The sequence below is a fragment of the Halichoerus grypus genome, chromosome 14, assembly GCF_964656455.1.
Source record: "Halichoerus grypus chromosome 14, mHalGry1.hap1.1, whole genome shotgun sequence".
In the NCBI taxonomy this organism is placed as follows: Eukaryota; Metazoa; Chordata; class Mammalia; order Carnivora; family Phocidae; genus Halichoerus; species Halichoerus grypus.
This window is the reverse complement of record NC_135725.1, coordinates 30,409,334-30,421,128: the sequence shown is the minus strand read 5'-3', so window position 1 is coordinate 30,421,128 and position 11,795 is coordinate 30,409,334.

The following is an 11,795-nucleotide window of genomic DNA, read 5'->3' as shown; positions in this document are numbered from 1 at the left end:
GGCAGGGAATGATCCCAATCTTTTGGTACCAGTTGAGACCTGATTTGTGACCTAGGATGTGATTTTTCTGGAGAATGTTCCATGGGTACTAGAGAAGAATGTGTATTCTGTTGCTTTGGGATGGAATGTTCTGAATATATCTGTGAAGTCCATTTGGTCCAGTGTGTCATTTAAAGTCTTTATTTCCTTGTTGATCTTTTGTTTAGATGATCTGTCCATTTGAGTGAGGGGGGCGTTAAAGTCCCCCACTATTATTGTATTGTTGTCAATGTGTTTCTTTGCTTTTGTTATTAATTGCCTTAGATGACTGGCTGCTCCCATGTGAGGGGCATAGATATTTACAATTGTTAGATCTTCTTGTTGGATAGACCCTTTAAGTAGGATATAGTGTCCTTCCTCATCTCTTATTATAGTCTTTGGTTTAAAATCTAATTTGTGTGATATAAGGACTGCCACCCCAGCTTTCTTTTGATGTCCATTAGCATGGTAAATGGTTTTCCACCCCCTCACTTTCAATCTGGAGGTGTCTTTGGGTCTAAAATGAGTCTCTTGCAGACAGCATATCAATGGGTCTTGTTTTTTAATCCAATCTGATAGCCTGTGTCTTTTGATTGGGGCATTTAGCCCATTTACATTCATTTTTCATCATTTGGTCTTCTATATCACTAATTCTCTCTTCTGCATCATTTATCCTAGCAGTTAGAGCCTCCATTTTTGATTGCACCTCATTAATAGCCTTTTTGATTTTGACTTGGTTAGATTTTAGTTCTTTTATTTCTCCAGAGAGGGTTTCTCTAATATCTTCCATGCATTATTCATGCACATCTAGTATCTTTAAAATCGTCATTCTGGGGGTGCCTGGGTGGCTCAGTCATTAAGTGTCTGCCTCCGGCTCATGTCATGATCCCAGGGTCCTGGGATCGAGCCCTGCATTGGGCTCCCTGCTCCACGGGAAGCCTGCTTCTCCCTCTCCCACTCCCCCTGCTTGTGTTTCCTCTCTCACTGTGTCTCTCTCTGTCAAACAAATAAAATCTTTAAAAAAATAAAAAATAAAAAATAAAATCGTCATTCTGAACTCTAGTTCCGACATCTTACTAATGTCCATATTGATTAGGTCCCTGGCAGTCGGTACTGCCTCTTGTTCCTTTTTTTGAGGTGATTTTTTCCATCTTGTCATTTTGTCCAGAGGACAATAGATGAATGAGAGAACAAAATGCTGTTAGCATTTACAACTGTAAATATCTATGCCCCTCACATGGGAGCAGCCAATCATATAAGCCAATTAATAACAAAAGCAAAGAAACACATCAACAACAATACAATAATAGTGGGGGACTTTAACACCCCCCTCACTCAAATGGACAGATCATCTAAACAAAAGATCAACAAGGAAATAAAGACTTTAAATGACACACTGGACCAAATGGTAACAATGACCCCAGAAAAATATACACTAAACAAATCCGAAGAGACCTGAAACCAGGGGAAAAGAAAGGGAAAGAAAGAAAAAAGAAAGAAAAAGAAAAAGATTAAAAAAAAGAATATGATCAAGTATTATCATGCTGGTGCATAGATCAGTGCCACACACTAGATTTTGGGTCTATTTTGGTCTGTTAGAAGAAAGTGCCTCCCAAAATTTTAAAGAAAGAAAATCTTATATATGTACAACAATAAGGGTAAATATGATGAAGGGATGGAATATGACTGAAAAGATGAAAATTATAAAAGATTTTATAAAAGGAATTGATAAGATAAGAAGTTGGTTGAAAAAAGAAAGAAGAGGAATTTTTTAAAAAAGGGAGAGAATGTGATCAGGCGGGAGACTAGAATGAAGCCATACACTAGAGATTTAGGGTATATTTTGGTCTGTTAGAAGAAACTGTATCCCAAAATTTTAAAGAGAGAACAACTTATATATATACCAAAAATAAGGTTAACTACTATGAAGGGCTAGAATATGACTCTAAAAATGAAAGATAAAAAAGATTTTTAAAAAAGGGATTGATAAGATGTTGGTTGAAAAAGGGAAAAAGAAAAATTCAAAAAAAGAAATTAAAAAAATTAATTTTGAAAGACTAAAGAATCATGGTAAAAAAGCCATGGATTCTAAGTGCAGTATTCCCCTAGTGCAGGAGTTCTGCCATTCTCATTGATTGGTAAACTTGGTCTCTGCTGGCTGTTCTCGCTGATCTTCTGGGGGAGGGGCCTGTTGCCGTGGTTCCCAAATGTCTTTGCCCAGTCCAGGCTAAGTAATCTGCTCGGGTTCTCGGGAGCTTTTGTTCCCTGCAAGCTTTCCGTACAGCTTTGGAGGACGAGAGTGAAAATGGCGGCCTCCCAATCTCTGCCCTGGAGGAGCCGAGAACTCGCGGCCCCGCTCCTCAGTGCGCCCCCAGAGAAAAGCAGTCAGTCACTCCCGTCTCCCCGGTCTCTGGCCGCACTCCGTGCTCACCCTGCCTGTGACCGAGCATTTCTATCTCTGGCTCACGACCCCGTGTGGAGTCTCCAAACCCAGCAGATCCCTGCGGTGCGCTCCCGCGCCGCTCCTCCCAGGGGAGGAAGGTGAGTCTCCCCGGATCTGCCACTTGTTGGGTCCCTGCTGGAGGAGCAGTGGCCCGACTGTGCCCCAGATCACAGTTTATGGCAACCCCGAGCTGAGAGCCCGTGCCTCGGCTCCGTCTCTGCAGCCGGCTTCCCCACTCTGATACTTGGGAGCTCTGCCACACTCAGGCACCCCTGGTCTTTCTGTGACCCTGAGTGTCCTGAGACCACACTGTCCCACAAGGGTTCCACCCCCCGCTTAGCCACTGGAGCAACGTCCCTCAGTGGAGCCGACTTCTAAAAGTTCTGATTTTGTGCTCCGCGGCTCTATCACTTGCCAGAAGCGGCCGACGGAGGCCCCCTCCCCCATGGTCTATCTTCCCGAATATCGCCTCGGATTCACTTCTCCGCACGTCCTACCTTCCAGAAAGTGGTCGCTTTTCTGTTCAGAGAGTTGCTGCTATTCTTTTCTTCAATCTCCTGTTGAGTTCGTAGGTGTTCAGAATGGTTTGATCCCTATCTAGCTGAATTCCTGGGACCAGATGAAATTTAGGTCTCCTACTCCTCCACCATCTTGCTCCGCCCCCCTCTCCAGTATATGCTGTTTAAGTTAGGCTCCCACGAACAGAGTGTAAGAGTTTCTGTTTCTCCACATCCTAGCACTGGGTGTCATCAATCTATTTATCATCAAATAACTGAAAATATTTTAGTATTATTTTACTTTGTATTTCTTTAATAGTGAGGTTGGTTGGATATTTACATATTTATTTACTCTCTGAATTTCTTCTAAGAGCCGCCTATTCTATCTTTTGCCCATTTGTTGTTGCTCACTGTTCTTAGATTATTTATCTTTTGCTGATTGACATTAACCTTTCATCTGTCCTTATGTGGCCATATAGAGAAAGGTTTCAACAGTGAAAGAGACCCCATTAAAAGAAATGTAATCATACTTCATTTATAATTACAGTCTTAGATAGCAAACCATCAGGATATAATAAAAATAAAAATAAGATTTTCCTTCACTTGTGATATTTTCCTCAAATTTGAAATCTCAACTTCTGTTTATTTTCTTTTTGTTTAATTAGCAGATATTTTAAATAACCTCTACATGCCAGACAACATGCCAGGCTTTTATGAGTATAAAAGTGGGAACTTAGATTCATGGACTTTTAAGTCCTTAGGAATCTTAGGAGACATTTTTCCATCCACTCAATTTATAGATAACTGAAATTCTGAGAGTTCAAATGTCTGTATGACCTCCATCAGGAACCCAGTTGGGAGCAGACATTTGGGAAGTCCCTGGCTCCCACGACCATGCCCATCCTCTTTTCATTTATTCAGCAACACTCCACACCTTAGCATGCTGCACACAGTCAGCTCATCTTAGAATATTTGCACAAGTATTTTCAGAGGAATTGTTTTATTGCACAAAAGTAGATAAGAAAGAAAGCATAATGATGTTAAAACATTTCTGGTGACAAGGATTCTGGCTCACTTTGGGACTTTCTGGTCATTATGATTTTCCCATAAAACAAATCTTACTGACCTTAACAAAGCACGCTTTGACCTGAACAGCATGCTTTGAGGCTTTTTCTGTTTCCTACAAAACAATCTGCTAATCTAAAGGCAGTCAGAAGTATTCTTGACTTCATTGCATTATTTGCTTTCTTAGCAAATACTGTACTACAAATAAACATATAGTTTAAACCCAGTTTCATCCATGTTTCACATTAGGGAATTAAAAGGGGACCCTCCACACTTTTAACTATGTCTATCTTGGCTGCTTAAGCACTGCCAAACTTTTGGGGAGCATACGAATGTTAATCATATGGCTCAGCATGCAGTACAAAGGACAAGATGAGCATCTTCTATTTTTTTTTTTTTTTTTTTAGTTCTTGTATTTTTTTATTTATTATATTAGCCAACAGATAGTACATCATTAGTTTTGGATGTAGTGTTCAACGATTCATTAGTTGAATATAACACCCAGTGCTCATCACAACATGAGCCCTACTTAATACCCATCACCCGGTTACCCTGCTTCCCTACGCCCCCCCTTCTGTAACTCTCAGTTTGTTTCCCAGAGTCCAGAGTCTCTCATGGTTTGTTTACCTCTCTGATTTCTTCCCATTCAGTTTTCCCTCCCTTCCCCTATGATCCTCTGTGTTATTTCTTATCTTCCACATATAAATGAAACCATATGATAGTTGTGTTTCTCCAATCGACTTATTTCACTTAGCATAATCCCCTCCAGTTCCATCCATGTCAAAGCAAATGGGAGGTATTCATCCTTTCTTATGGCTGAGTAATATTCCATTGTATATAGGAACCACATCTTCTTTATCCAGTCATCTGTTGAAGGACATCTCAGCTCCTTCCGCAGTTTGGCTGTGGACATTGCTGCTATGAACATTGGGGTGCAGGTGCCCCTTCTTTTCACTACATCTGTATCTTTGGGATAAATACCTAGTAGTGCAATTGCTGGGTCATAGGGTAGCTCTATTTTTAACTTCTTGAGGAACCTCCATACTGTTTTCGAGAGTGGCTGTACCAGCTTGCATTCCCACCAACAGTGTAAGAGGGTTCCCATTTCTCCACATTCTTGCCATTTGTTGTTCCCCGTCTTGTTAATTTTAGCCATTCTAACTGGTGTAAGGTGGTATCTCATTGTGGTTTTGATTTGTATTTCCCCGATGACAAGTGATGTGGAGCATTTTTTCATGTGTCTGTTGGCCATTTGTATGTCTTTTTTGGAGAAGTGTCTATTCATGTCTTCTGCCCATTTCTTGACTTGATTATTTGTTTTTTGGGTGTTGAGTTTGAGAAGTTCTTTATAGATCTTGGATACCAGCCCTTTATCTGTAAGTCATTTGCAAATATCTTCTCCCATTCCGTGGGTTGCCTCTTAGTTTTGTTGACTGTTTCCTTTTCTGTGCAGAAGCTTTTTATCTTGATGAAGTCCCAAAAATTCATTTATGCTTTTGTTTCCCTTGCCTTTAGAGATGTGTCTTGAAAGAAATTGCTGTGGCCGATGTCAAAGAGGTTACAGCCTATGTTCTCCTCTAGGATTTTGATGGATTCCTGTCTCACACTTAGGTCTTTCATCCATTTTGAGTTTATCTTTGTGTATGGTGTAAGAGAATGGTCTGGTTTCATTATTCTGAATGTGGCTGTCCAGTTTTCCAAGCACCATTTATTGAAGAGACTTTTTTCCGTTGGATATTCTTTCCTGCTTTGTTGAAGATTAGTTGACATAGAGTCATGAAGCGCTTTGAGAATTTGAAGAAAGCTAAGACCTTCTCTTTAAAAAAGAACAATATATGGATGTACACATATGAAAGTTTCCCAAGGTCACAAGCCCAGACAAAAGCAGGGACTTAAGAGCCCCTAGACTTCTCTGCCACCCCAGCTGCCTCTTGCTGACACCCTTAACAGGGTTTAGTGGCTAAGAATGAAAGAGGCCTCAGGGGGCCTCAGGTTGGAAAGATATAGCCATCAAGAGAAGCCTGGAAGAATAGGAAATAAAGGGGTAGGGCCCTTATGAGAAGACAAGAGAGTCCCAGAGTTAAACTCTGCCCAAGTAACCATTTATCTAGAAGTGGCCAGGTTTCTGGGACTATTAACAGTAAGCAGCTGTGTCTAGGCCACAGTCAATGGGGGTGCAGGGCCAACACCCCATGCTTTGATCTCAGCTAGCATGACATTGGAAGCAACAGGGAATATGACGATGTTATCCAGGAGGGTCTACTCGCTGTTATCCATACTGCATTAACTATATTTTTGTATTTTTGTATTCCTGATGCTCTGACCTTTGGGGCCTTGATCCTGGGGAGGCTGTGCTTCCCAGGGCTAGCGAATTTCTAGAGATAGCAAATTACTCTCTTCAAGTGCACCTTTGATGCAATCAACCAATACAGAGCCCATATCCCCAACTAGCTCCTCTAAAAAACTGTTACATCCTAAGCCAATATTTCCCCTGCCCTAAATTACCCCAGAGCCAGGTACCCAACAACTAGGGACTACCCTTAGCCTGCTAAAATTATTCAAACTAGCCAATCCTAAATTTACTCAGAATACCTACCTTACCTCACCTGTTTCTTCACTAAAAAACCACAAATAAAGGCTCCAGGTCATGCTCTCCCCTCTTGTACCTCTCCATCTCTGAATGATTCTGGTCCTTTTTCATGTGGTTCTGGGTGCCATGATGTGCCATGCCTCCTAATTCTAGAAGTCTGTATCAACCTCTTCCTTCATGACAGTCATTTCCATGTCTGTGTGCCTTACCATACCTGATAAAAACAAGTCCCAGGTACAAATTTTAACCCACATACCTGACAGCTAAACTGGAACTGGTTATCACATAAACAAAAGGATTGGAACTCAGACTAGATACATGGTGATGGGAACAAAGGGCTGGGGAAGGTCAAGTGCTAGCTAACTAAAACACAGGTCCAGGCCATGGTCAGATTAAGACATCAGTGCCTTGCAATGCAAGTTTTTAAACCAGGCAGTTTGAAATAAAACACCAGATGAGAGACTTTTAAGTCTCCACTTGTTAATGAATGACAAGTGTCTCCTCACCTCTCATCTGCATTTGATTCTTGGATAATCACCTGCACCTCCAACACAGCTAGTTCCAGAGGGAGTCATTCAAGGGTTCATCAGTGAATCTTCTAGGTTGGAACTAAAACTTCCCAGAGATATATGCTCAAGAGAAGAGAATTAGGGTTCTAGTTTCAGCAGTCCCCTCTCACTGGCAGGTCCCCTTTGGGGCCTGGTTGGCGGCAGATTTTTTTAAAGTAAATATTGGTGTGATTCTCTTCTACAGAAATTTCTCCTTCTGTGCTTTTTCTTTTCTGCTTCCTTTGCATCTAATCTGTCAGGTCCCTGAGCTCAGTCTGTGTGCATGCCTCTGCTAAATGCAGGTGATGCTCAGCAATCCTTGGAGTATCCCTTCTCTTCTCTCAGGTAACCCCAGAGAGGTAAAAAAGTGAAGTTCAAGAAGTGAAATGGCGTAAATCCCATTTCAAAATAGGAAGAAAGAAGAAAGGCTCTGACTAATAATAGTATTAATAATAGTAATCATAGCAATAATCCTTGAGTGGATGTCTGTGCCAGAAGCTGTGCTGGGACACCCCTCATTAATTCTTAAAATGCTCCCAGTGGGTATTTGAAGAGGCTTTGCCTAACTGGGTGCCCCTACTTTGTTCCTGCCCCTATATGGACCCTGGCTTGGCCACAGATAGTTCTTCCAAGCCCTGATGCACCTTCCAGGAAGAGGGGTCCTGCAGGGGCTCTGACCTGAGCACATACTCTGTCATGTCTTCTTCTTCTTTCTTCCCCCTTTTTTATTGTAGGGGAATGAATAGTGGAAGCACTCAGGGCTTGGGGCAGAGACATGCTTCCTTGTAAGTGAACATCTCATTTGAGTAAGAACTTGAGGGTTGAACAGCCTGGGTTCAGATTCCAATTCTGCCGCTTCCTAGTTGTGTGACCTAACCTCTCTGTGCCCCTCTTCTCTCAATCTAATAAAATATAAAAGCAAGATCAAAATCTGGACATACAGATACTTACAGGTTAAAGCGTCAGTTGAACTAGGAAGAACATAAATCTCATTCTTTGAAATAAAACAAATTATTAATTGTGCAAAATTCCATGTTAGTGGATTAGGAATTTACAGAATTGCCATAAACCAGGTGAAAAAATACCACATAAGATTATTTTGATAACCTTTCTCTTGGAATCTTGCTAATGGCTTAAATAAAGACCAAGGAATCTCATATAAACAAAATGATTGTCATGGCTTTAGGAATATTAGTGATAAAGAGAAGGAGGGGAGAGAAGAGAGGGAGTGGGGAGATGGGAGAGAAAGAGAGAGAGAATGAGAGGAAGGAGGGAAGGAAGGAAGGAAGGAAAAGAAAGACTGTCATCTATAATCTGTCATCTGCTAGTTATTCAATTTCACTGTACTTTCTTAAATGGTATATATATAAACTTTATGCCTGTGATTTCAATGTGCTCCTTGGAAATATTTTGTATTGAGTTTTTCTCTCTTATAAGGTTGCTTTTGTGTAGGTGGTATCCTGTAAAATAGTTTCAGAATTAACTCCTCTCTCTCCTAATGAAAAAAAAATCTCATCTGTAAAATTTGGTTCTGCTATTAAAGTAGGCATCCAGTTGAAAGTAAACTGGCTTATTAAAGCACTCTCACAGACTCAGCATTAAATATTGCCACCTTAGCAAGATAAAATTTGAATACAAATATTAGTCAAGGTTGTCACGTGTCATGTAAATTATAAATTTCCAACCCACTGAACCAAGTAATAGGTATGCAGTGCATAGCCTGGTAGAAGGATTTGATGAAAACCAGAGCTATTTTTGTTATCAGATGAGTGGGAGTATTCTAAATGTTTTTCCTAAGGACAAAATGTGCTCCTCCATAATAGGATAAGAGCCACTCTAAAATGAGAAGTCAATCTCACTTGGATGCATTTTATTGGAAAACACTCACCAGGGGTCAATTCCTGCTCCAACTGGTTAGAGAACTAAGCAGACTGTGATATGTCATCACCAGATTCCATTTCAGGATTAGTGGCTCCAAAGTACAAGATGCCTCTCTAAGTCTTCCTGTAATATTACACCCAAGAGTGACTTTTCCCACCATTCCAGTCCCCTTTGCACACTGAGGGTCAGAGGATGGCTTTTCACAAGTCTCAGAAGAACAGGCACATGGATAATCCAATACATATTCTAAATCATCCCTCTTGGTTCAGGCCAAGTCATAGCACTCATGGGACCAGCCAAAGCAGAAGCTCACCTGCCTTGGAGCTGGTTGGGTGGCAAGAGATGGAATTTATTTAGAACTGTCTTTCACCACAAGTGAAGGCTGCAATGTCCCTGAAAAGATGTCTGATTCTGCTACTAATTAGGCTCAAATGACCTTGAAAGGTTCAGGGATTTCTGTAATTCCTGCACTCCATATATAAAGGGCTGCAACAATGAGATTGTAGGACATTGCCTGTAGCCTTCACACGTCAGAGCTGAGGAGTCAGGAGCAGAGCTGTGAAACTTGACCTCCTTTGCACCACAGCAGGTTATCAGCTCACCTGCAAATTCATCTTTAAGGTACAGTGTGTTGAGCTTGTGTTGTCAGACGTGGGAACAGCTCACATTTGGAGCTGGGAATTGAGATACACTCCTTATATTTTTGTCCTGTGTTGGACACTTGAGCTCATTTTCTCCCCATTTTGCATCAGTTTGAGAATAGATTTAGATAGAGGCTTTCCATCTCTGATTTCTGCATGTCAACAATGCATAGATTTCAAGTTAAAGAGTATAAAAAAACCCAGAAATTAGTGTTGATGTCACTGAACAAGTCTCTCTTAAGATTAAATAAAATACAGAATATATCTCATATTGATTGATGGATAACTTAGTCCCAAGGAAACATTCACTATAGTTTCCCAAACTATGGAGGCTTCTTGGAAAACTGACTGTCAGGAGGATTAATCTTTAATTTGGGGTTGTTACTTGACTGAGTAACCTGGGACTTAAGAAATTAAACTGTAGAATTTTCTTTTGTTTTAATTTCTATGATTGGCCTTTATGTAGTCCTTTGTTATACAGACATAGTACATGAGCCTCACACAAAGTCAAGGCTTAATAAATGTTATTTGATTAAAGTAATTTTTATTTAAGAGGGAGTTACTCTTTAAGTGTAAGTTAATCTGCAAAGTAAATTTAAGAATTGCCGTTGGAATTATGACTTTTCAAATTGGAAATGAGTTACTACAAATAAAACGAATCCTCTCAATAGATATAAACTCTAGTTAAAAAAAAAAACTTTTGCTATGGGGGATGCAGAAAAATAGAGCTGTTCATTTATCAGAGAATAGCCCCCTTTTGCTAAAGTCCTAATTATTGATATTTACCCATTCCTTATGTGCAAGGCAGCCAGATAGTCTCATCTGGGGTGAAGAAACTAAAATACAAAGCCCCTATAATGTTGAAAACACAGATTGTTCCCTTGAACTTGATGCTGATGGATTTCCCTGACTTTTAGAACTGGAGGGAACCTCAGTGAACCTCAATTCACAGATGAGGAGAATGATGTGGAATTTATTTAGAGCTGTCTCTCACCACAAGTGAGGCTGCAATGTCCCTGAAAAGATACTGTCTGATTCTGCTATTAATTAGGCTCAAATGACCTTGAAAGGCTCAGGGATTTCTATAATTGCCTCCATTCCATATATAAAAGGCTGCCACAATGAGATTGTAGGACAGTGCCAATCTTTGCCAAAATCTAAAAGAGAAACATATTAAACAGGAAATGACACTCATAAAATTAAAAAAAAAAAACATTTGAATATATATATAAGAAATAACTATATGTTAGAATAATATGGTTGAAATAGCTATAAGCTTTACAAATATCATCCAAATAAATTAGGAGAAATAGAAATTATAACTGGCCCTTTCAGAATATCCACCGTTAGAACTTTGAGCATTTCTTTTTACTTATCTCAAACTACGTATCTTTTCTATGCTAATAGGAAAGCACGCAATAAAACTGGTTAAAGTTTATATTTATTTGTTTAAATGATGAGTTCTTTTTACATGTGAAACATAATTTATTTTTTAAATTTTATTTTATTATGTTGTGTTAGTCAACTGCATCACCAGGTTTCAATGCAGTGATCCACGATTCATTGTTTTCATATAACACCCAGTGCTCATAATTTAATTAAAGGACATACTGACTGTAAATCAGCATACCATGATTTGTTTATCCATTAATTCTACAAATTTAAGTGCCAACTACTTTCTTTTTTTAACATTTTTTATTTAAATTCAATTAATTAACATATAATGTATTACTGGTTTCAGAGGTACAGGCCTGTGATTCATCAGTCTTATATAACACCCAGTGCTCATTACATCACATGTCCTCCTTAATGTCCATCACCCGATTACCCCATCCCTCCACTCCCTCCCCTCCAGCAGCCCTCAGTTTGTTTCCTATGATTAAGAGTCTCTTATGGTTTGTCTTCCTCTATGGTTTCGTCTTATTTTTTTCCTCTCTTCCCCTATGATCTTCTGTTTTGTTTCTTAAATTCCACATATCAGTGAGATTATATAATAATTGTCTTTCTCTGATTGACTTATTTCACTTAGCATAATACCCTCTAGTTCCATCCATATCATTGCAAATAAGTGCCAATTACTTTCCATGGTCTATCTTGAGGTGGCACATTCAA